Below are 18947 nucleotides of genomic sequence, written 5' to 3'. Positions count from 1 at the left end.
CTTCCTGTGTCTCCCTGGTAACAAAGTTAAGTAATATGTCTCACTCATTGTTCAAACAATCTTGTTGGATCTGAAGTCTGAAGAAGCTCAGCTCCTCATAAACAGCAACTTTCACAGAAATCATTTTATCGGTGATTAAAACCAATCCGTTGTCTTGTAAACAATTTATTTCAATTGCTTTAGTTACATTTACTGTTGGCGAATATTCCTTCGACCGCTGATCAAATTGGAAAGAAATATAATGCCACATCTTGCTACCGAGCGTAAAATAATTTAACACAGGGCACCATAAAATCTTACTTGAAAAGCTACAATTGCTTGATGTCAGTATTGCTGCTTATTCCTCATTAATCATGGAAGATAAAGTTGTCACTCAGGATAGGAAGAGATAAAAATCATGCTGGAAGTATGCTGAGTACATAAATGATGGGTCTGAGTCTCTTCTTCATTTACATCAGTGCAAATCAAGAATAACTCAACACTGGAAGATAGTGGAGTTACTTTGGATTTACACTAGTGTAAATGAGAGCAGAATTTGGTCATATATGCCTCTCACTGTACTGTACTGACACTGTTAGTGAGTACCTAATGTACGGCTATTAGCATTTGACATGTTGGTATGCATGCTGGTCCTCTCCATATTGTGCCATTAAGGCAGAGCCCTAAGTAGCAGGAGCTGAATCTGCCAGGAGTTGCTGCCAGAAGTACTGTGCTTTGGGAAGTCACAATATCTTCTGGGGAGTGCAGCCATTGTGCTACCACCCCCTGATAGAAGGCCATGTCCATTTGGGGAGGGGGGCAGGGGAAAGGACAGGGATGGTAGGAGAGGAAGAGGCTAGTACACATGGTATCACTAGACCCTAAGATACCTCATGCCTGGAAGAATACAACAGCTGCTACTAAAACAGACACCAGAGTGTGAATGAAAGTAGAAAGGTTTTGTGATCTCTCCTTTGCACACTTGCATATGGATTAGGGACAACCTGGCCCATAGTGTACGCACATTAGCATGTTTTGTTCATAGGAACATCCTCTCTGTGTATTTGATCACAGATTACGAATTGCCTACAGTTTTGTGCACAGCTGCTATCATTTTAATTAGTGATATTTAGGCTTGTCAGAATTCATTTTAAAAAAAACAAAAACAATTTTGATGGAAAATGTTAATGTATATTTTTAAGTATTTTTAATTTGTTTAAAATTTATATTTTCAGTCACACAAAATTATGGGGTTTAAGCAAAAAATTATTTTATCAATTCTAAATGTCCACAGTTGTGGGAACTTACAAGGAGGTCAGAAAATAATAATTTTAATGACAGTCGATGTTGCCATTTGAAAAACTAGAGCTTTATAACTGTTAAAACACAAATTATCATAATATGTCAAAATATACAAAGTAAATAACCTTATTTCATAGTCTATTAAGTTCTCAAGCATCAATTTTCTTACTTTGCCTATCTGTAAATTTGTTATTATTGATGGCAATATTTTTTCATCAGTTACTACAGTGACATTGACATTTATCGACATTTACTGATAAATCTCTAATCCTTCCAACCACAAAGCTATTTTAAGACCACCCACAGACGATGACCTGAAAGGTGGAAAAAGCACCATGTGCTTTCCCAGTGACTGACCTAAATGGTGAATTCATGAGCTATCACTTGATGTTAAATATTGTGGGGAGACTGAAAAATGAAGCTCATATCTATGAGAACAATGCCGTGGCAATCTAACCTGTAAGTGAACAGATTTGCACAGCTTGCATCCCTCTTCTAGACTAGACGGGGGAAGAGAAGTTCATTTCCCTTGTTTGCTCAGGCATGCGAAAAGAGGCATCAGAAAGCTTCTTTATTAGAGACGGTTTTCAATATTGCAACTTCTGCTGCTCAGACGGAAGAAAACAATATTGAAATCAATAAAACATAATCAAATGGATGCCTAGTGTGTACGCTGCTGCAGATAACAAGGTGTCATTCATTAAAGCATTTAAGGTGTCACACTATTTTTTTCCAGTGTATCAACTAAATTGTTTCCAAAAATATACAAATTAAAACAAACTAGGGAAACCAATAAGTCAAATGCTAATAACAGCTGTGATACTGTACTATAGTCTCCTCTCCAAAACCTCCTCTCCCCTTGGATTCTTTTTTTTTTTTTTCATGGACAAATTTTGCTCTCCAATGGCAAATGAGCCCCAGTTGTGAACCAGAACCCCAATGTGCTAGGTGCTGTACAAACAGAATAAAAAGACAGTCTCAGCCCCAACAGCTTACAATATAAGTAAATGACAAGAGATAACATATGGATACAGACAGACAGTGCAAGGAAACAGTGAGACTGTATTAATCAGCAAGAGTTGGCACCACTGAGCTCTCTGCAAAACAGCTGGCAAAACTCTCACATTATATTTAAATTTCTTCAGCAAATCATTCTCCACATGCAGATTGTGACTGGTTTGATTCTAACGTTAGCAAGTTGGGCTGTTTTTGGTTCATAGCAGAAGTTACATGGTGTCCTTTCTGATAGTTGATTGGATGGCTTGTGTAACTAACCTAAACAACACAAAATGGCCAGTTTTATGCAGTTTGAGTTTGGTGAATAGTCTGGCTAAAAATGTGCATGGTGCTGGTGAAATTCACACACTCAGGTGTTTGCAGAAAGGTGGAGAACCTAGTTGGATTCAGAATGTCAGAAGATATTTTCCCACTCTTAGTTCAGATTTCCAGAACAGCCTGTGAGAATATTGTACCTTCTACTACAAATCAAAGAGCTTGACAGGAAGATAAATGATGGAGATGGGATGTAAAGATGGCCGTGTGCCCTGTGTGTAATTATTTTCTCATTACCCCCAAACTTTGCAGCCACAAAAAACTCTTTCGAAAGGAACTGAACTGGCAACAAAGAAAATGGGAACCCTACCCATCCAACTACTCTAAAGCAAGAAATGGGTACGTAACCCCTGCAGAGAAAATTACAAATATTCAGCCTTATCCATCTCCCATTGGAGTCTATAAGAAATCAGACCGATAGTTACGAAAACCTAATAAAGTATGAGTCAAAGGCAGGAAGAAATCATTGCTGCACAAATATAAACTCTCAGTTATGTTTCAGTGCTGCAGGTTCCATGCTCAGTGAAAAGCTGCATGAGCAGATGAAAGTGCAAGCTTCATACCCCATATCTAATTCCCAGGACCCTTTTTGTATTTTGAAGGCACGCAGTGACCAACAATTTTCAAAATTGCAGAGAAGAGGTACAACCACTCCACTTTGAAAACAACTCTGCAGGATAATAGAGTCAGAGGAAATATTTAAAAAGGATTCTTTTTTATTTAGTCTGTTTTCTTTGACTCCTCTAGTTCAAGGGGCTGCTGTGATAGAAATGTACAAGAGGTATCTTTATGCCTCAGGGCACTAGCCATCCACTGACTGCCTGAGGGTAGGAAGAAGCTTCTCTTATGGGCAGATTGTTCCATAATTGTCCATGATGGGGTCTGAAAAAAATCTGGTAATAGCCGCTGTGGGTGACAGGAATCCTGGACAAATAACTTGTCTGAGCCAGTATGGCAATTCCTATGTTCTTCAGTCAATTACGTTGACTTTTACCACTTCTGAATAGCACAACATGTGGTACTTGTAAGTAAGAGGCAGAAATAGAATATATGGCTTAAGGTTTTAATAACTGCTAGAGTCTGTAACCTACTAGGCAACCAGTTTAGCCCCATGCTGTAGTAAAATGACATGCTGGACAGATCTTTTTGGCAGGGTGGCTAAAAGTCACATGACCAGCTGTTTTCAGCATACCTTTTTTATTTTGTAATATAGGTATTATCCAATTCACTGTAGTATTAGCTTTAGATTACACAGTGGATGAATTATTTCTCTATGGTCCCACAACCATTATGCTTAATGTCAATTTTCATTCAACACTGAAATGTAACTTCTGTATACAGTCAAAGCCCATCACGTTTTGCACTTATCCTAACTAAAAAATACTTAATGTTCTTCTCTCAAAAGTACACAAAAATGAAAGGTCACATTTTCATATGTGCTTGTAAAACTAACTTACAAGGTATGAACAAGTAAATTGGGTACTTAGATGGACAAATACCTATTTGCAGGGTGCATGTGACTAACGTGTGGGTGCAATCTTCCTAGTATGTTTGAAAATTGGCACTAAAAATTATATCATTTGTGATCCTAATGGTAATAGACCTTAGATAAAATGTTCAAAACCACCTAAGTGACCTAGGAGCCTAAAACCTTTTGGATTTAGGTTCCTAAGTCACTTACATGCTTTTGAACATTTTATTTCTAATCATGAGAACTGAAGAGTGTAATTGGTTTCCATATTCAATAGAATATGGAAATATTTGAATATGAATATGAATATAACAATATGAATATTTCCAGGCATGCCAGAAATCCCATATTTTCTCTCAGGTATTTAGAGAAATTGCGGGAATATAGGTGAAGAGCTTGAGATTAAAGCCCGTATCTGGCAAATGTTCATGCACACGAATCATCCCTGTGATTTTTTCCACACAAAGTGAAGCATGTTCATAAATGTTTTCAAGACTGGGATCTAAAGAATAATTGGATGATCCCTCATGAGTGGGGTTGGGGTGTCTTCTTTTATGGTTCGTGCTTATGCCATTGGAAAATTTGAAGGAAATGTATGTAGCGGTAAATGTTAATTAAATAATTTATATTTTGGGAGGCACCTATACCTGTAGATAGGTGCTACCTGATGAATATAAAGTTTGATTTATTTAATTTAATTTAGTTAATGATCATTGCTTTTTAGTGCATTTGAGAAGGCAATCATTATCTGGCTTGATTGATAAGATATATTTTTCATGTTCTGTCTCCATTTTTCCAGAAACATAATAGAAGTGCAAAAATGCATGGAACTGTATCACTTGTGGGAAGGAAGGAGGAAGCTCTCCTTTAGCTTGAGTGACTTTTTCACACTTTTTAAAATTTAATAAAATATAATTTTTAAATTTACACAATTGCCTCGTAAAATACTTATGATCACTTACTGCTCTCGTAACCTCCAAGAGCATAGGTATATCATTAAGAGCATGCACATGGCATGATTATACAGACATGAGTAGTCCCATTGAAATTGAATATGCACATAACTAAGTTTTAGCAGGATAATGGCCTATCTTTATAAAAAAAAAATTGTTCTAATAGAAACAAATAGTAATAGTGAAAAACCCATATCCTGTTTCAGGAAGATTCCCCCGAAGCAGTCACTGCTGAAGACAGCCATAAGGCTGCTCCCTGAGGATCCCCTTGCATGCCCTGGCCTAGTGGGTGTGCTGGAAGAGGCAGAGATGTGGCAGGGACAGGACCCAGGATGCAGCACTATGGAAATTCTGGGGAAACCTGCTGCAAATAGCCTACCCTCCCCCGGGTTGAAAGTTCAGTGCTGTGCCTCTAAGGATCTCAATAGCTAAATGTCAATTAACAGGAGAATTTAATATGGCAGATTTTTTTCATACAGTTCAATACTAGCAAGATTAACCCAATTTCAAGAATCTGTATAGCGCTAGACTTCATACGGTGATTTCGCCCATCAAGTTCCTTAGATGTTATTATGTCACTTCTAATTAATGTTCCAGGTAAAGACTTTCAATTTGAGTTTGCAATTCAAGAATCTTATCAAAGCTTCTTCTGAATTGTTTAACTACTGTTGGTTCTGTTCATTGCTTAAAATTTATCATTGGCCTTTTCAGATTGTTAATGGCTGCGTTTAAATGAAAACAGCCAGAAATGGAATACTGATTGCTGCAGCATCCCATGGTGCACTTAGATGGCCCTCATTACCATACTACTTGAGTCCCTCACAATTGTAATGTATTTTATCCTCCCATATCCCTGTGAGGTAGAGAAATTTGTTATCCCCATTTTACGGATGGGAAAGTGAGGCACAGGGTAGATTAAGCTAAAGATCATATACTAAATGTATGGCTCAGGAGATAATTGAACACAGGTCTCTGAGCTTCACACTGTCCAGAGCCCTAACTGCTAAGCCATGCTTCCTACTATAACTTTTTGGATTTCCCCCCCTCTACAGAAAATTTTGAGTTTGTGGTAAAACAAAGAAACAAAGAAACAAAGAAACAAAAAAAATCCAGACAATTTTCATCAAACATTGAAAAATTAACAGCCCCTTCTCCTGCCCCCGCCACTACTCCCCGGCAAAAAAAAAAAAAAAAAAAAAAGGCAAAAACATTCAGCTGAAAACCCGATTTGTAAAAAATTTTTTGGATATGCCACCACTAGTGGTGCCTGATAGGAGTTACTATCCAGGTGCCTCCTAGCCCCCTCCTCTGGGGGCCAAGTTTCCCAGAAGTATGATACTGTCTACCATTTTCTTAGGTAGCCTCCACTGGGGATTAAAAGATCTATGAAATTTGCCTACAGTGTTGTGGTACACAGCCTCTCTGAATCACTAGGTAACCCACAAATATTTTAAGTTAGTATTCAGTTATATTTTTCACATTTAGCTAAAGCTTTCCCTTATAATGTGGCACTAAATGCACTACTTATAACTGTAAATTTAGCACCTTTTCCATGTAACTTCTTTAATTAGACTTCTATGAACTATCAACGAACCAAGTGTTTAAAAGGCAGCCAATTTAATTGCTGTAATTGTATGATTTAGATGAAGAATAAATGTGCTAATGATACTGTAATATTAAATAGTTATCAAAAGTCAATTAAGATGTAATTGTAAAGCACCAATCCACAAATAATGAGTGAAATACTTCTTTTTGAGCAGGATGCTGACAGAAACAAAATAGAATAACCCTATTACATTTTAGCACTTGCTTCAAGAATATAAAAATATGTAGTCAACATTTCTTCCTACAGAAGTTCATCATGCACAGTTCAGATTGCCCCTTGTATTCCCAATTCAAAATGGTGAGAGCAGAAGGATTAAGAAGGAAAGAGTATTGAATAGTCATATGATATTCCTTTCCTGTACCCTTTGTGTGTCTTGGTGTGATTTTCAATTCACTCAATGGCCTTGGCCCAGAAGAGCCTCTGGGATGGAGATCGTGGTCAACAACTTTACTCCTCTGGCAAAAACAGCTCTCTCTAACATAAGGATAAAGCTCATCTGTAGGCGAGATAGAGCTCTCTAGGGGGCTGCTTTGAAACTGGGGAATGAACTCCCTTAGGAACTAAGGACCATCACAAACTTCACCACCTTCCAGCCTAAGTGCGAGGCACATTTCTTTGATCAGCTTTTTCTAATATTAACACAGGGCAGTGTGTACATCTGTCAAGGTTCCTCCCCCACTCTGAACTCTAGGGTACAGATGTGGGGACCTGCATGAAAACCTCCTAAGCTTACTTTTACCAGCTTAGGTTAAAACTTCCCCAAGGTACAAATTAATTTTATCCTTTGTCCTTGGAATATTCACTGCCACCACCAAATCTAACTGGGTTTACTGGGAAACACAGTTTGGACACGTCTTTCCCCCCGAAAATCCTCCCAACCCTTGCACCCCACTTCCTGGGAAAGGTTTGGTAAAAATCCTTACCAATTTGCATAGGTGACCACAGACCCAAACCCTTGGATCTGAGAACAATGTAAAAGCATTCATTTTTCTTACAAGAAGACTTTTAAATAGAAATAGAAGTAGATAGAAGTAAAGGAATCACCCCTGTAAAATCAGGATGGTAGATACCTTACAGGGTAATTAGATTCAAAACACAGAGAATCCCTCTAGGCAAAACCTTAAGTTACAAAAAAGAAATGCATAATCAAAATACAAACAGGTACTGGGCTGCAGGGAAAGGCAGCAGGTCCAAACCCCCCCTTGCCAGCGATGAGTGGATTACAGACTGCAGTCTGCCCTAGTGAGCAGGGGCTAGATGATGACTGGCAATAGCCACTGAGGCAAGGTGGGGCTAGAGGGTTGGGGACTCTCTGGGGAGGGGAGACCCAGAGACTGTGGGGGGTACTGCAGAGAGCAGAACCCTGAGGTGAGGGACACTGGCCTGCAGAGGGCACTCTGGAGGCTGGAGAGCTAATTCCCAGGATGACCAGCAGGAGGTGGTGCACTGGTGAGTCTTTGCTTTGCTACACCTACCATCCAGCATATCTACCTCTCCCCCCAGCTTAGTGTCCTCTGTGAACTTGCTGAGGGTTCAATCCATCCCATCATCCAGATCATTAATGAAGATGTTGATCAAGACTGACCCCTGGAGCACTCCACTTGATACCAGCTGCCAACTAGATATGAAGCTGTTGATCACTACCCTTTGAGCCTGACAATCTAGCCAGCTTTCTATCTACTTTATAGTCCATTCATCCGATTCATACTTTTTTAACTTGCTGGCAAGAATACTGTGGGAGACTGTATCAAAAGCTTTGTTAAAGTCAAGATATATCATGTCTACCGCTTTCCCCATATCCACAGAGCCAGTTATCTCTTCATAGAGGGCAATCAGGTTGGTCAGGCATGACTTGCCCTTGGTGAATCCATGTTGACTGTTCCTGATCACCTTCCTCTCCTTCAAGTGCTTCAAAATGGATTCCTTGAGGACCTGCTCCATGATTTTTCCAGGAACTGAGGTGAGGCTGACTGGTATGTAGTTCCTCCAGATTCTCCTTCTTCCCCTTTTTAAAGATGGGCACTATATTTGCCTTTTTCCAATTATCCGGGACCTCCCCGATCACCATGAGTTTTCAAAGATAATGGCCAATGGCTCTGCAATCATATCAGCCAACTCCCTCAGCACCCTTGGATGCATTAGATCTGGACCCATGGACTTGTGCATGTCCAGCTTTTCTAAATAATCCTTAAACTGTTCTTTCACCACTGAGGGCTGTTCCCTCCTCCGCATACTGTGCTGCCCAGTGCAGCAGGTACTATTGTAACAAACATGATTAACTAATAGACAATTAAATGAGAATAACTCATGGAGAGATCAGATGTGGCAACAAATAGTAATTTGAGAACACAACATTTCAAGATCTTATTGACATCCTATTTGGGGAAAACCTTTGAAAAAAATCTCAGTTGGACAACCTCTGGGCTAGACAGTTTGTTTCCCAGGTGGAGTGGATACTGTTGTATTAATTCCAAGGGTCAAACGTGTTAGATGTTAAACAGGATAAAAAAAAATTCATAATATCAAACAGTGTTAACGAGATTTGGAGTTTGGTATACAAAGACTTCAGCCTGCTTAGTCCTATGGCAAACCTTGTAGTAAAGATACAGAAAAGAAGGAAAAACAGTTTAAGCACTTGAAATTTAAAGAATTCAATAAGGCTTTCATTTTAACATCCATTGTTCCATTTCTCTTTAGCTGGAGAGCGTTTTTTGAAGGAAAAGTCCTATTGTTTGACAGATTTTTAGATGGTGTTAAAGATGGTAATAACTGTCCTTTTGGGGGAAAAGAGAAGTTAGTTGAGATGAGCTGGAGCTGTTCCTGCCACTGTTAAAGTTTAATGCTGTTTTAGAATCTGATGGGATTCAACTAGAGCTGGTAGGGGTGGTAATGTCATCTGGAGCCCTCTCTCTGGCCTGGTCAGGACATCTTTCAGGATTAGGATGACAAAGGCCTGGGGTCCTTGGAAATTTTGGGGGTGGGAGCCATGATTGCAAAGCTTGCTTGCTTCAGCAGCTTCCATTGGTTCTTCTCTATTTTCCTCCCAAAGTCCCTTTCTTTAAAGACCCAAAAGGAATAATGGGTGGAATCACCCATCCCCTCATTATTTTGTCCAGCAATTAGGTCTACTATCCAACACATCAGTTCTGATTCCTTAATTTCTGATTTTACATCTTTTGTTTTTATCAAGCACAATTTGAACACTGTTCTTGAGTTGTAGTAGTATGCCTTTTCGTTTAGACTAATTTAATTTCAGTGGCAGGGCAGGCAGGATATGGGGAAGAGTAGATTGATTCCTGAGTGTTGGGTTTTTTTTTAAATTTAATATAAATTCTATTTATTTTCAGGTGAACTTTTAAAATGAAGGTGTGTGTATAGTCATTAAAAATCCATGATGCTTTGTGCAACCGTAAGGGTTTTAGAATCTGGAAGGCCATTACATTGTCAGTCTTCAAATCTCTAATATACTGAGAGGATAAGGCCTTTTGGAAGGGCTTTTCAGGATACTGTGTACAGCACCTAGCACAATGAGGTCTTGATATTTGATCGAGGCCTTGGGCTGCTACCACAAGACCAATGATAAGAAAGAACCTCACTAGCTTGGTCAAATTCCATGATGAGTATCTGCCTGTTTAAATCCCCCCTGCAGGCTCAGTTAGATCAGTGTACTGGTTTTTCACTTCCTGTCTTATAACTTTTGTAATGTTGGTGTGCACCGATGATAAGCTTTTAAGTGCAGTGGCCTTAAGGTATCCTTATGCTACCCAGACCCCTCCAAAATGAAAGAAAATGGTACAGAAGATTCCTTTCTTTCAGGAACCTCATCTGTGTCAACTGGAGTTCTCTAAACTGTGATATGAATGAAGATGGTTTCAAACATACTCTACAAGAAATTCCAGAGGCATTTGTGTGCCAACACATAACACCACCATTCACAGGTAAACGCTGAAGCACACATTGTTGTTGTTAAAAGTATTGTTGTAGGGAAATTACAATAGAAAACTCTCTCTTTTAGAGAAGCAACATGGTCCAATAGATAGGACACTAGACCAGGACTTGGTAGACCTGGGTTGTAATTTCCTTCTCTGCTATTGCCCTGCTGTGTCAGGACTACGACCAGGGAATGTTGGGGGAGGAGGGTGTCTGACCTAATGGTTTCAGCCAGCAGTGGGGGCCAGGCCTGGAGGTTGGAGCAGATCCAAGCTGGAGTTGAGAATCAGGGCCCTGGGACACCCAAGGGCGTAATCAAGAGCAGAGCCAAAAGTAACAGCCAGGGATCAGAAGCTGAATACCAGAGCCAATGGGCAAGCGGGAGATGTGGTCAGAAAGTGAAGCCCAGGAGTGTCAAGAGCAGGCCAGCCAGGAGTGGGCATGGGATGGACTGGAGCAGGCCCAGGAAGCTGCGGTATAGAATGCATGGAGCAGCCAGTGAGCTCTGTCTTGTCTATTTATATTTTAAGCTCTTAAGAAGAGACCATCTCTGCCCAGTGTGTTTGTACAATGCCTCGCACAGTCGAGCCTTAATCTCACACGCAGTTTTTAGGCATTATCATAATTATAATAGTAATAAATTTCCCCTGTGTCAGTGAACAGCATATTCACCTTTTTGGGGGATGACTTTAATTTGTGATATCAGTTTCTTTTGATTGATTATCCAGGCTTAAGAATACACCACATGACTACTGAGTTTATCAAACACTGGAGACTCCTATATTTTAAAGCAGGGGTGGGCAAACTTTTTGGCCCGAGGGCCACATCAGGGTTGTGAAACGGTACAGAGGGCCAGGTAGGGAAGGCTGTGCCTCTGCAAACATCCTGGCCCCTGCCCCTTCCCACCCCTCATCCCCTGACTGCCCCGATCCCTATCCACAGCCCAGCCCCCTGACAGGCCCCCCGGGACCCCCAACCCATCCAACCCACCCTGATCCTTGTCCCCTGACTGCCCCCTCCTGGGACCCCACTCGCTATCCAACCCCCACTTCTCCCTGACTGCCCTGACCCCCATCCACCCCCCCACGTCTTGTTCCCTGACTGCCCCCTCCTGGGACCCCTATCCAACCCCCCCTTCTTCCTGTCTCCTGACCACCCCCCTCCCCGAACCTCTGCCCCATCAGACTGCCCCTTGGGACCTCCTGCCCTCTATTCAACCCACCGCCCCGCTCCCTTACCATGCCGCTCAGAGCAGCAGGACAGGCTTATTGGAAAGCCTGGGAGGTGGGCGGACGCAAGCTGCGCCGCCCTTGAGGCGGTGTGGCTGCAGGGTAAGGGGGGATAGCAGGGGAGGGGCCGGAGGCTAGTCTCCCCAGCTGGGAGCTCAGGGGCTGGCCAGGATGTCCCGGGGGCCATAGCTTGCCCACCTCTGTTTTAAGACACCATTTCCCCTGACCCACTTTTTTTTGGCACAAGTAGACTTTTTAAAGTTAAAGTTGACCAAGGATCAATCCTTACACTGGCAGTAGAGACTCACCAATACAGATCATCCCACACTTCCAGTTACTTTTATATAAAGTTCTCACCTGGGACAGGAAGGAACCCCGGAGGATGAACACTGCTTCATTTAAAGAGTCCCATCCCACAATATGTTAAGAAAATAGATACTGACTATTTGTGGAGGCAAATACCACTGGTGACAGCAGTGCTCCCATCTTTGGTGAGATAATAAAAGCATTTTTTAGCAGGGCTATAATCTGATATGCCTCTGGAAAAAATAAAAGAAATAGTCAAGACTCCTTTAGATCTTGAGGATAAGATAAGAGCCCGAGGCTAAACTTAAGTATCATTTTAGACTGCAGGATAAATCTGAGGTAGATGCTGTCAGGTTGTCATTTAATGCTCTGATAGAAGAAATGTCCCAAAATTCAGTATATTCAGCTAGACATAATTGTTTTTCTCCCTACAAAATAATAAACCAGGGATCATTAGCAATACTGACTAAGGGCTATAATGCATCTGCATTGATCCCTGCAGATAAGAATATGAAAAGAGAATTCTGCTTTTTGAGTTGTGTATGAAAAAACCCACGTTATATAGCTATAATTCTATAAATCAGCATAGAGATAGTTAAAAGCTCCACCTAATTCAGGGAATGTTTGTATTGTATTTCCACTTTTGTCTTGGACCCAGGGCTGTGGCTTAATAAATCATCCAATTAAATAGTTAAAGTTCAGTTTGCTAACTCAGGTGCTCTGGTGGGTTTGGAGCTGAAGTCTTTAAGATGATGGTGAGGCCCTGGACTTTGATCCTAGTTGAGGTTTATTATCATGATTTCACAGAGGAATCTCTTAGTCATATTAGATAACTCTTATTTATATATAACTTTGAAGGAGCTGAGTTGTTTCTCATAAACCCTACAACTTCTGCTTAAAATGTTGCTCACTCAGCTGAGCACTCTCCATTCCTTTTTGGTTAAACCAGATAAGACTGTTGTGGTTTTAGTTTTTTTCCTCTCCACCACCACTCAGGGCTCAATGTCAGACGCTTGCTTCCCACTCTTGCCTCTTGGTGTCCAGGAAAATCCAGGATTTGCTGGTTTTCCTGACTGCGAAGAAGGTTGTTTATAGAGTTTAATGGAAACAGCTCCTACGTGTTCTTTGCAGATTTGGCATGGGCACACACTTCCTCAGTTGCACCCAATTTTTGTACATTTCCACTAGAGCTGCTATGACCTTTCTTCCTCTAGTAATTTCATTTTAGAGGGTGCTGTTGAAACCAATCTAGAGGAATGTCCCATGCCCACATCTATCATTGGGGTTTGTTGCTAGCCCCTTAAATAACCAACTAGGAAGTGTGGGTGTAAACAACCAAGTTATTTATTAAACCATCAACAGCTCTAAACCAGGTAAACCAAATTAATAGGAACACAGATAAAGCAAGGACCCCCAGAACAGGTGATATAAGGTAAGTAAAGGACCAGCAGTATGCTGATTGTGACTGAGGGTACGTTCCATCCCCTAGGATGGGACCCAGGTAAGAGAATGGAGGACCAATGGACCACTACCATGTCTTGCAGCTCTGAGGACCCTTATGATGACAGGACAGCTCCGGACTCTGTCCAGGTAGGTGGAACCCACAGGGAAGGAGGGACCTCAGGATCAGGCAATGACAGCTCTGCTCCAGCAATGACTTGGCTCGTACTCCCCCTGTGACATCGTGGGTGTGTGTTTGTCCTCAGTGAAAGAGTGGCAGCTGGTGACACACTCTCTGCATGCAAGTGAGAATTACCCTCCCGCAACCAGATGAAAGAACGCGGCACTCGGCGTACTCCTCTGAGGCAGTCTAGAGAACAGAGGTGTCGTATTTGCTTCTCAACCATTGCAGCAGCAGCACCTCCAGACTCTGCCACTCAGGGCAGCCCCTTCCCTCCGATGTACTAGCCCTTATATGCCCTGCTGTTACTGGGCAGGTCACATGGTTTGCTTGGTTTCCCGCCTTTTGACAAAGGGCAGGAAACTATACCTGAGGAGGGGGAAAAAGGGCAATAAAGATGGATTCCTAGTTGTTCGGGCATTTCAAGATGGCACACCTATGATGTTAAGCACAAGTTTTTTCCCCTACAGTGAGCTAAGGCAAATGGAGCCTCTTTCTTCGCTTTTCTTTGCCCTAGGTGTAGAACCCTTATAGAATCATAGAATATCAAGGTTGGAAGGGACCTCAGGAGGTCATCTAGTCCAACCCCCTGCTCAAAGCAGGACCAATCCCCAATTTTTGCCCCAGATCCCTAAATGGCCCCCTCAAGGATTGAACTCACAACCCTGGGTTTACCAGGCCAATGCTCAAACCACTGAGCTATCCCTCCCCCCAAATGATAAGCTATCCCTTATGATGATAAGCTATCCCTTATCATAGACCATTCATACTTTTGTTTCTATTCTGGGCATTCACGGGGTGGGGAGGGTTGTAGAATCCATTCACACCTGTTTAGCTGATGACATGCTAGTGTTTGTATCCTCTGCTAGACACATTCCTTTTCACAGTCCTGGGAAATCACTCTAACTGTTTCAATCCCAAGTAAACTTTCTGAGTTGCATTCCTGCAACTTTTATCCTTTCGTTAATGAAACTAAACAATATCTATTGAGCTGGCACCTTCTGAGCTTGACTCCCTCAGGGAACTGATGGGCAAGATCCCCTGGGAGAATAACATGGGGGGGGGTGGGGGGAAAGGAGTCCAGGAGAGCTGGCTGTATTTTAAAGAATCCTTATTGAGGTTACAGGGACAAACCATCCTGATGAGTAGAAAGAACAGTAAATATGGCAGGCGACCAGCTTGGCTTAACAGTGAAATCCTTGCTGCTCTTAAATACAGAAAAGAAGCTTACAAGAAGTGGACAAATGACCAGGGATGAGTATAAAAATATTGCTTGGGTTTGCAGGAGTGAAATCAGGAAGGCCAAATCACACCTGGAGTTGCAGCTAGCAAGAGATGTTAAGAGTAACAAGAAGGGTTTCTTCAGGTATGTTAGCAACAAGAAGAAAGTCAAGGAAAGTGTGGGCCTCTTACTGAATGAGGGAGGCAACCTAGTGACAGAGGATGTGGAAAAAACTAACGTACTCAGGGCTTTTTTGCCTCTGTCTTCACCAACAAGGTCAGCTCCCAGACTACTGCACTGGGCAGCACAGCATGGGGAGGAGGTGACCAGCCCTCTGTGGAGAAAGAAGTGGTTCAGGACTATTTGGAAAAGCTGGACGAGCACAAGTCCATGGGGCCAGATGCGTTGCATCTGAGAGTGCTAAAGTAGTTGGCGGCTGTGATTGCAGAGCCATTGGCCATTATCTTTGAAAACTCATGGTGATCAGGGGAGGTCCCAGATGACTGGAAAAAGGCTAATGTAGTGCCCATCTTTAAAAAAGGGAAGGAGGATCCTGGGAACTACAGGCCAGTCAGCCTCACCTCAGTCCCTGGAAAAATCAGAGCAGGTCCTCAAGGAATCAATTCTGAAGCACTTAGGGGAGAGGAAAGTGATCAGGAACAGTCAGCATGAATTCACCAAGGGCAAGTCATGCCTGACTAATCTAATTGCCTTCTATGACAAGATAACTGGCTCTGTGGATGAAGGGAAAGCAGTGGACGTTTTCCCTGTGGACGTGTTCCTTGACTTCAGCAAAGCTTTTGACCCGGTCTCCCACAGTATTCTTGCCAGCAAGTTAAAGAAGTACAGGCTGGATGAATGGACTATAAGGTGGATAGAAAGCTGGATAGACTGTCGGGCTCAATGGGTAGTGATCAATGGCTCCATGTCTAGTTGGCAGCTGGTATCAAGTGGAGTGCCTCAGGGGTCGGTCCTGGGGCCGGTTTTGTTCAATATCTTCATAAATGATCTGGAGGATGGTGTGGTTTGCACCCTCAGCAAGTTTGCAGATGACCCTAAACTGGGAGGAGTGGTAGATACACTGGAGGGTAGGGATAGGATACAGAGGGACCTAGGCAAATTGGAGGATTGGGCCAAAAGAAATCTGATGAGGTTCAATAAGGATAAGTGCAGGGTCCTGCACTTAGGATGGAACAATCCAATGCACCGCTACAGACTAGGGACCGAATGACTCGGCAGCAGTTCTGCAGAAAAGGACCTGGGGTGACAGTGGACAAGAAGTTGGATATGAGTCAACAGTGTGCCCTTGTTGCCAAGAAGGCCAATGGCATTTTGGGCTCTATAAGTAGGGGCATTGCCAGCAGATCAAGGGACATGATCGTTCCCCTCTATTTGACATTGGTGAGGCCTCATCTGGAGTACTGTGTCCAGTTTTGGGCCCCACACTACAAGAAGGATGTGGAAAAATTGGGAAGAGTCCAGCGGAGGGCAACAAAAATGATTAGGGGACTGGAACACATGAGTTATGAGGAGAAGCTGAGGGAACTGGGGATGTTTAGTCTTCAGAAGAGAAGAATGAGGGGGGATTTGATAGCTGCTTTCAACTACCTGAAAGGGGGCTCCAAAGAGGATGGCTCTAGCCTGATCTCAGTGGTAGCAGATGACAGAACAAGGAGTAATGGTCTCAAGTTGCAGTGGGGAAGATTTAGGTTAGATATTAGGAAAAACTTTCCCACTAGGAGGGTGGTGAAACACTGGAATGCGTTACCTAGGGAGGTAGTGGAATCTCCTTCCTTAGAAGTTTTTAAGGGCAGGCTTGACAAAGCCCTGGCTGGGATGATTTAGTCGGGGATCGGTCCTTCTTTGAGCAGGGGGTTGGACTAGATGACCTCTGAGGTCCCTTCCAACCCTGATATTCTATGATTCTTCTTCTGTAGTGGGCAGGCTTACCCAATTAGAATGACAATATTGGCTAAAATAACTATATCTTAGATATGCTCTGAGGAAGGCATCTTCCTTGGAGGGCATGTTTTCACTTCAGTTAGCATGGCAGACATCCACACATGCACCTACCAGATCCCAAGAGGTCTAAAATAGAAAGCCTTGGGTTTTCTTCTATCAGATTCTGTAACACTGCATATCTGCTTCCCTTTTTAAAAGACTGAGATGAGAAAGCATATACATTCATCATGTTGGCTTCTGCAGGCCAGTATATTCAATTGCCTATCTTACCAAATGCACAAAATCCTTGAACATATCAACTCAAATCCTTTCATTCAATGGCTTGGAGATGGGTGAGTCTTCAGCTGTCTCACCATAGCAAACTAATTATAATTAATTACCATCATCCTCCAGTCTGGCCAGTCCTATTTTCATGTTATATCTCTGGAATGAGAGCTAGAAAAGCTCGGGAGATACTGAGCAAAGACCATTATAGAGACCATTGTTTGAATGGTCTTAAAATCTCTAAAGCAACAGACATACAGAGCACTCAGTATAAAATAGCTCCTAGATTGTATATCATTCCAGTTCTCTATCAGTTTTGGTGCTGAACCTAGCCCAATACATTGGAAATGCAGAGGAGATGGATGACTGTCTGGCCATAGTTTGGTTATCTCACTCCTAATATTGCAGAGCTATCCTATTTAACTCCTAAGTGGCTTCTACAGCAAGAAAGGGTGTGAGGTGGCCCTAACCACTGGACTGTGGGATATTGTGATATAGATTTCTCTCCATCTTTCCTATTGAAATTGTTCCACTTTAGTTTAATTAAATATCATTTTCTCTCTATAAAGACCTCCATTGTTAAAGCTTCTGACTTAATGCTCTTCTCTTGAACCAAAGGAGGGGAAAGCTTTCCGAGGTATGGAGACCAGCCTGGAACTCTCTTCCAGACTGACCAAAACAAAATTGCTTGGTGTGGTGTGGACAAAGTGCTGTGGGAGCTTTCCTATAACTTCCTTTAAAATATGGTCTTGGTTTTCTTTTTAATTCTTTGAGGGGTAAGTGTTTAAGTCTCATCCTTATAGATATAGTGACATACAAAGTAGCTATGTTCAGCACTGGAGAGTTGGGAGAGTCTGCTGCTGTTTTAGGTTAGCTTCCAGGTATTTAGCCGCCTTATGAGGTGCTATATCCTCCGTTTTATATGCTGCTTAAATGTTTCAGATCAGGAGATCTGTTATTTTTTATTACTTGGACAACCTTCAACATCTTAGCTCATGTGGGTGCATCGGCAAGTTTGTTAGATGTAGGTACTTTGAGGAAGTTATCCAATAACTCAGACAGTAGACGGATGATTAATTCACTGAAGTGTTCATGCCCCAGTTGGTGGGTGGCAGTGCGATCTATGATAAGTTCACCAACACTTGTTAGTGGTGTCAAGGCATATTAGGTAGGACCGTACACTGCTTTGACCACAACACAGAAGCCTTTGGAGTCATGTTTTTCAGCAAGTACCTGCAGTTAATCCACTTTGCAGTTCACCCACATTTTGGATTTGGCAGAGCATGTGGCAAGGTAATCTATTTCTGGCCTTTTTCAACTCAGACACTGGGTCAGCTAGGAGCACATCATGCACTTGCCACTTGAACCAGTCTGCATTGACAGCACTTCATATATCAAATGCAGTTCACAATAGTATTATAGATTGTATTGCATTGGGATATCCATTCGACAATTGCGTTATCACAGATCATTGGAAGAGTTTCCAAAGTGATAGTTAGCTATGTTGACAGATCTTTCAGGCAGGTAATATTTAGATATTTAACTGACTAGTTTTTTATGCATTTTTGCCAAATAAAAAGGGAAAGCTTTGATCAAACAAGATGTCAGTCCAACGATCAGATCCATGTAATATCTGGGTTATGAGCACATCTTGTAGATCCCACTGTCAGAACTACACAAAGTCTATCAAATGCCAATGACGTGAGCAGGTTGTTTTATATTTGTCAGGGAGCTGGAAGACAGTGTTTGTGATAACTAATCGGTGTTTGA

Source organism: Lepidochelys olivacea (assembly GCF_965140295.1).
Source record: "Lepidochelys olivacea isolate rLepOli2 genome assembly, chromosome: 1".
NCBI lineage: Eukaryota > Metazoa > Chordata > Testudines > Cheloniidae > Lepidochelys > Lepidochelys olivacea.
Note: the sequence above shows the minus strand (reverse complement) of the source record.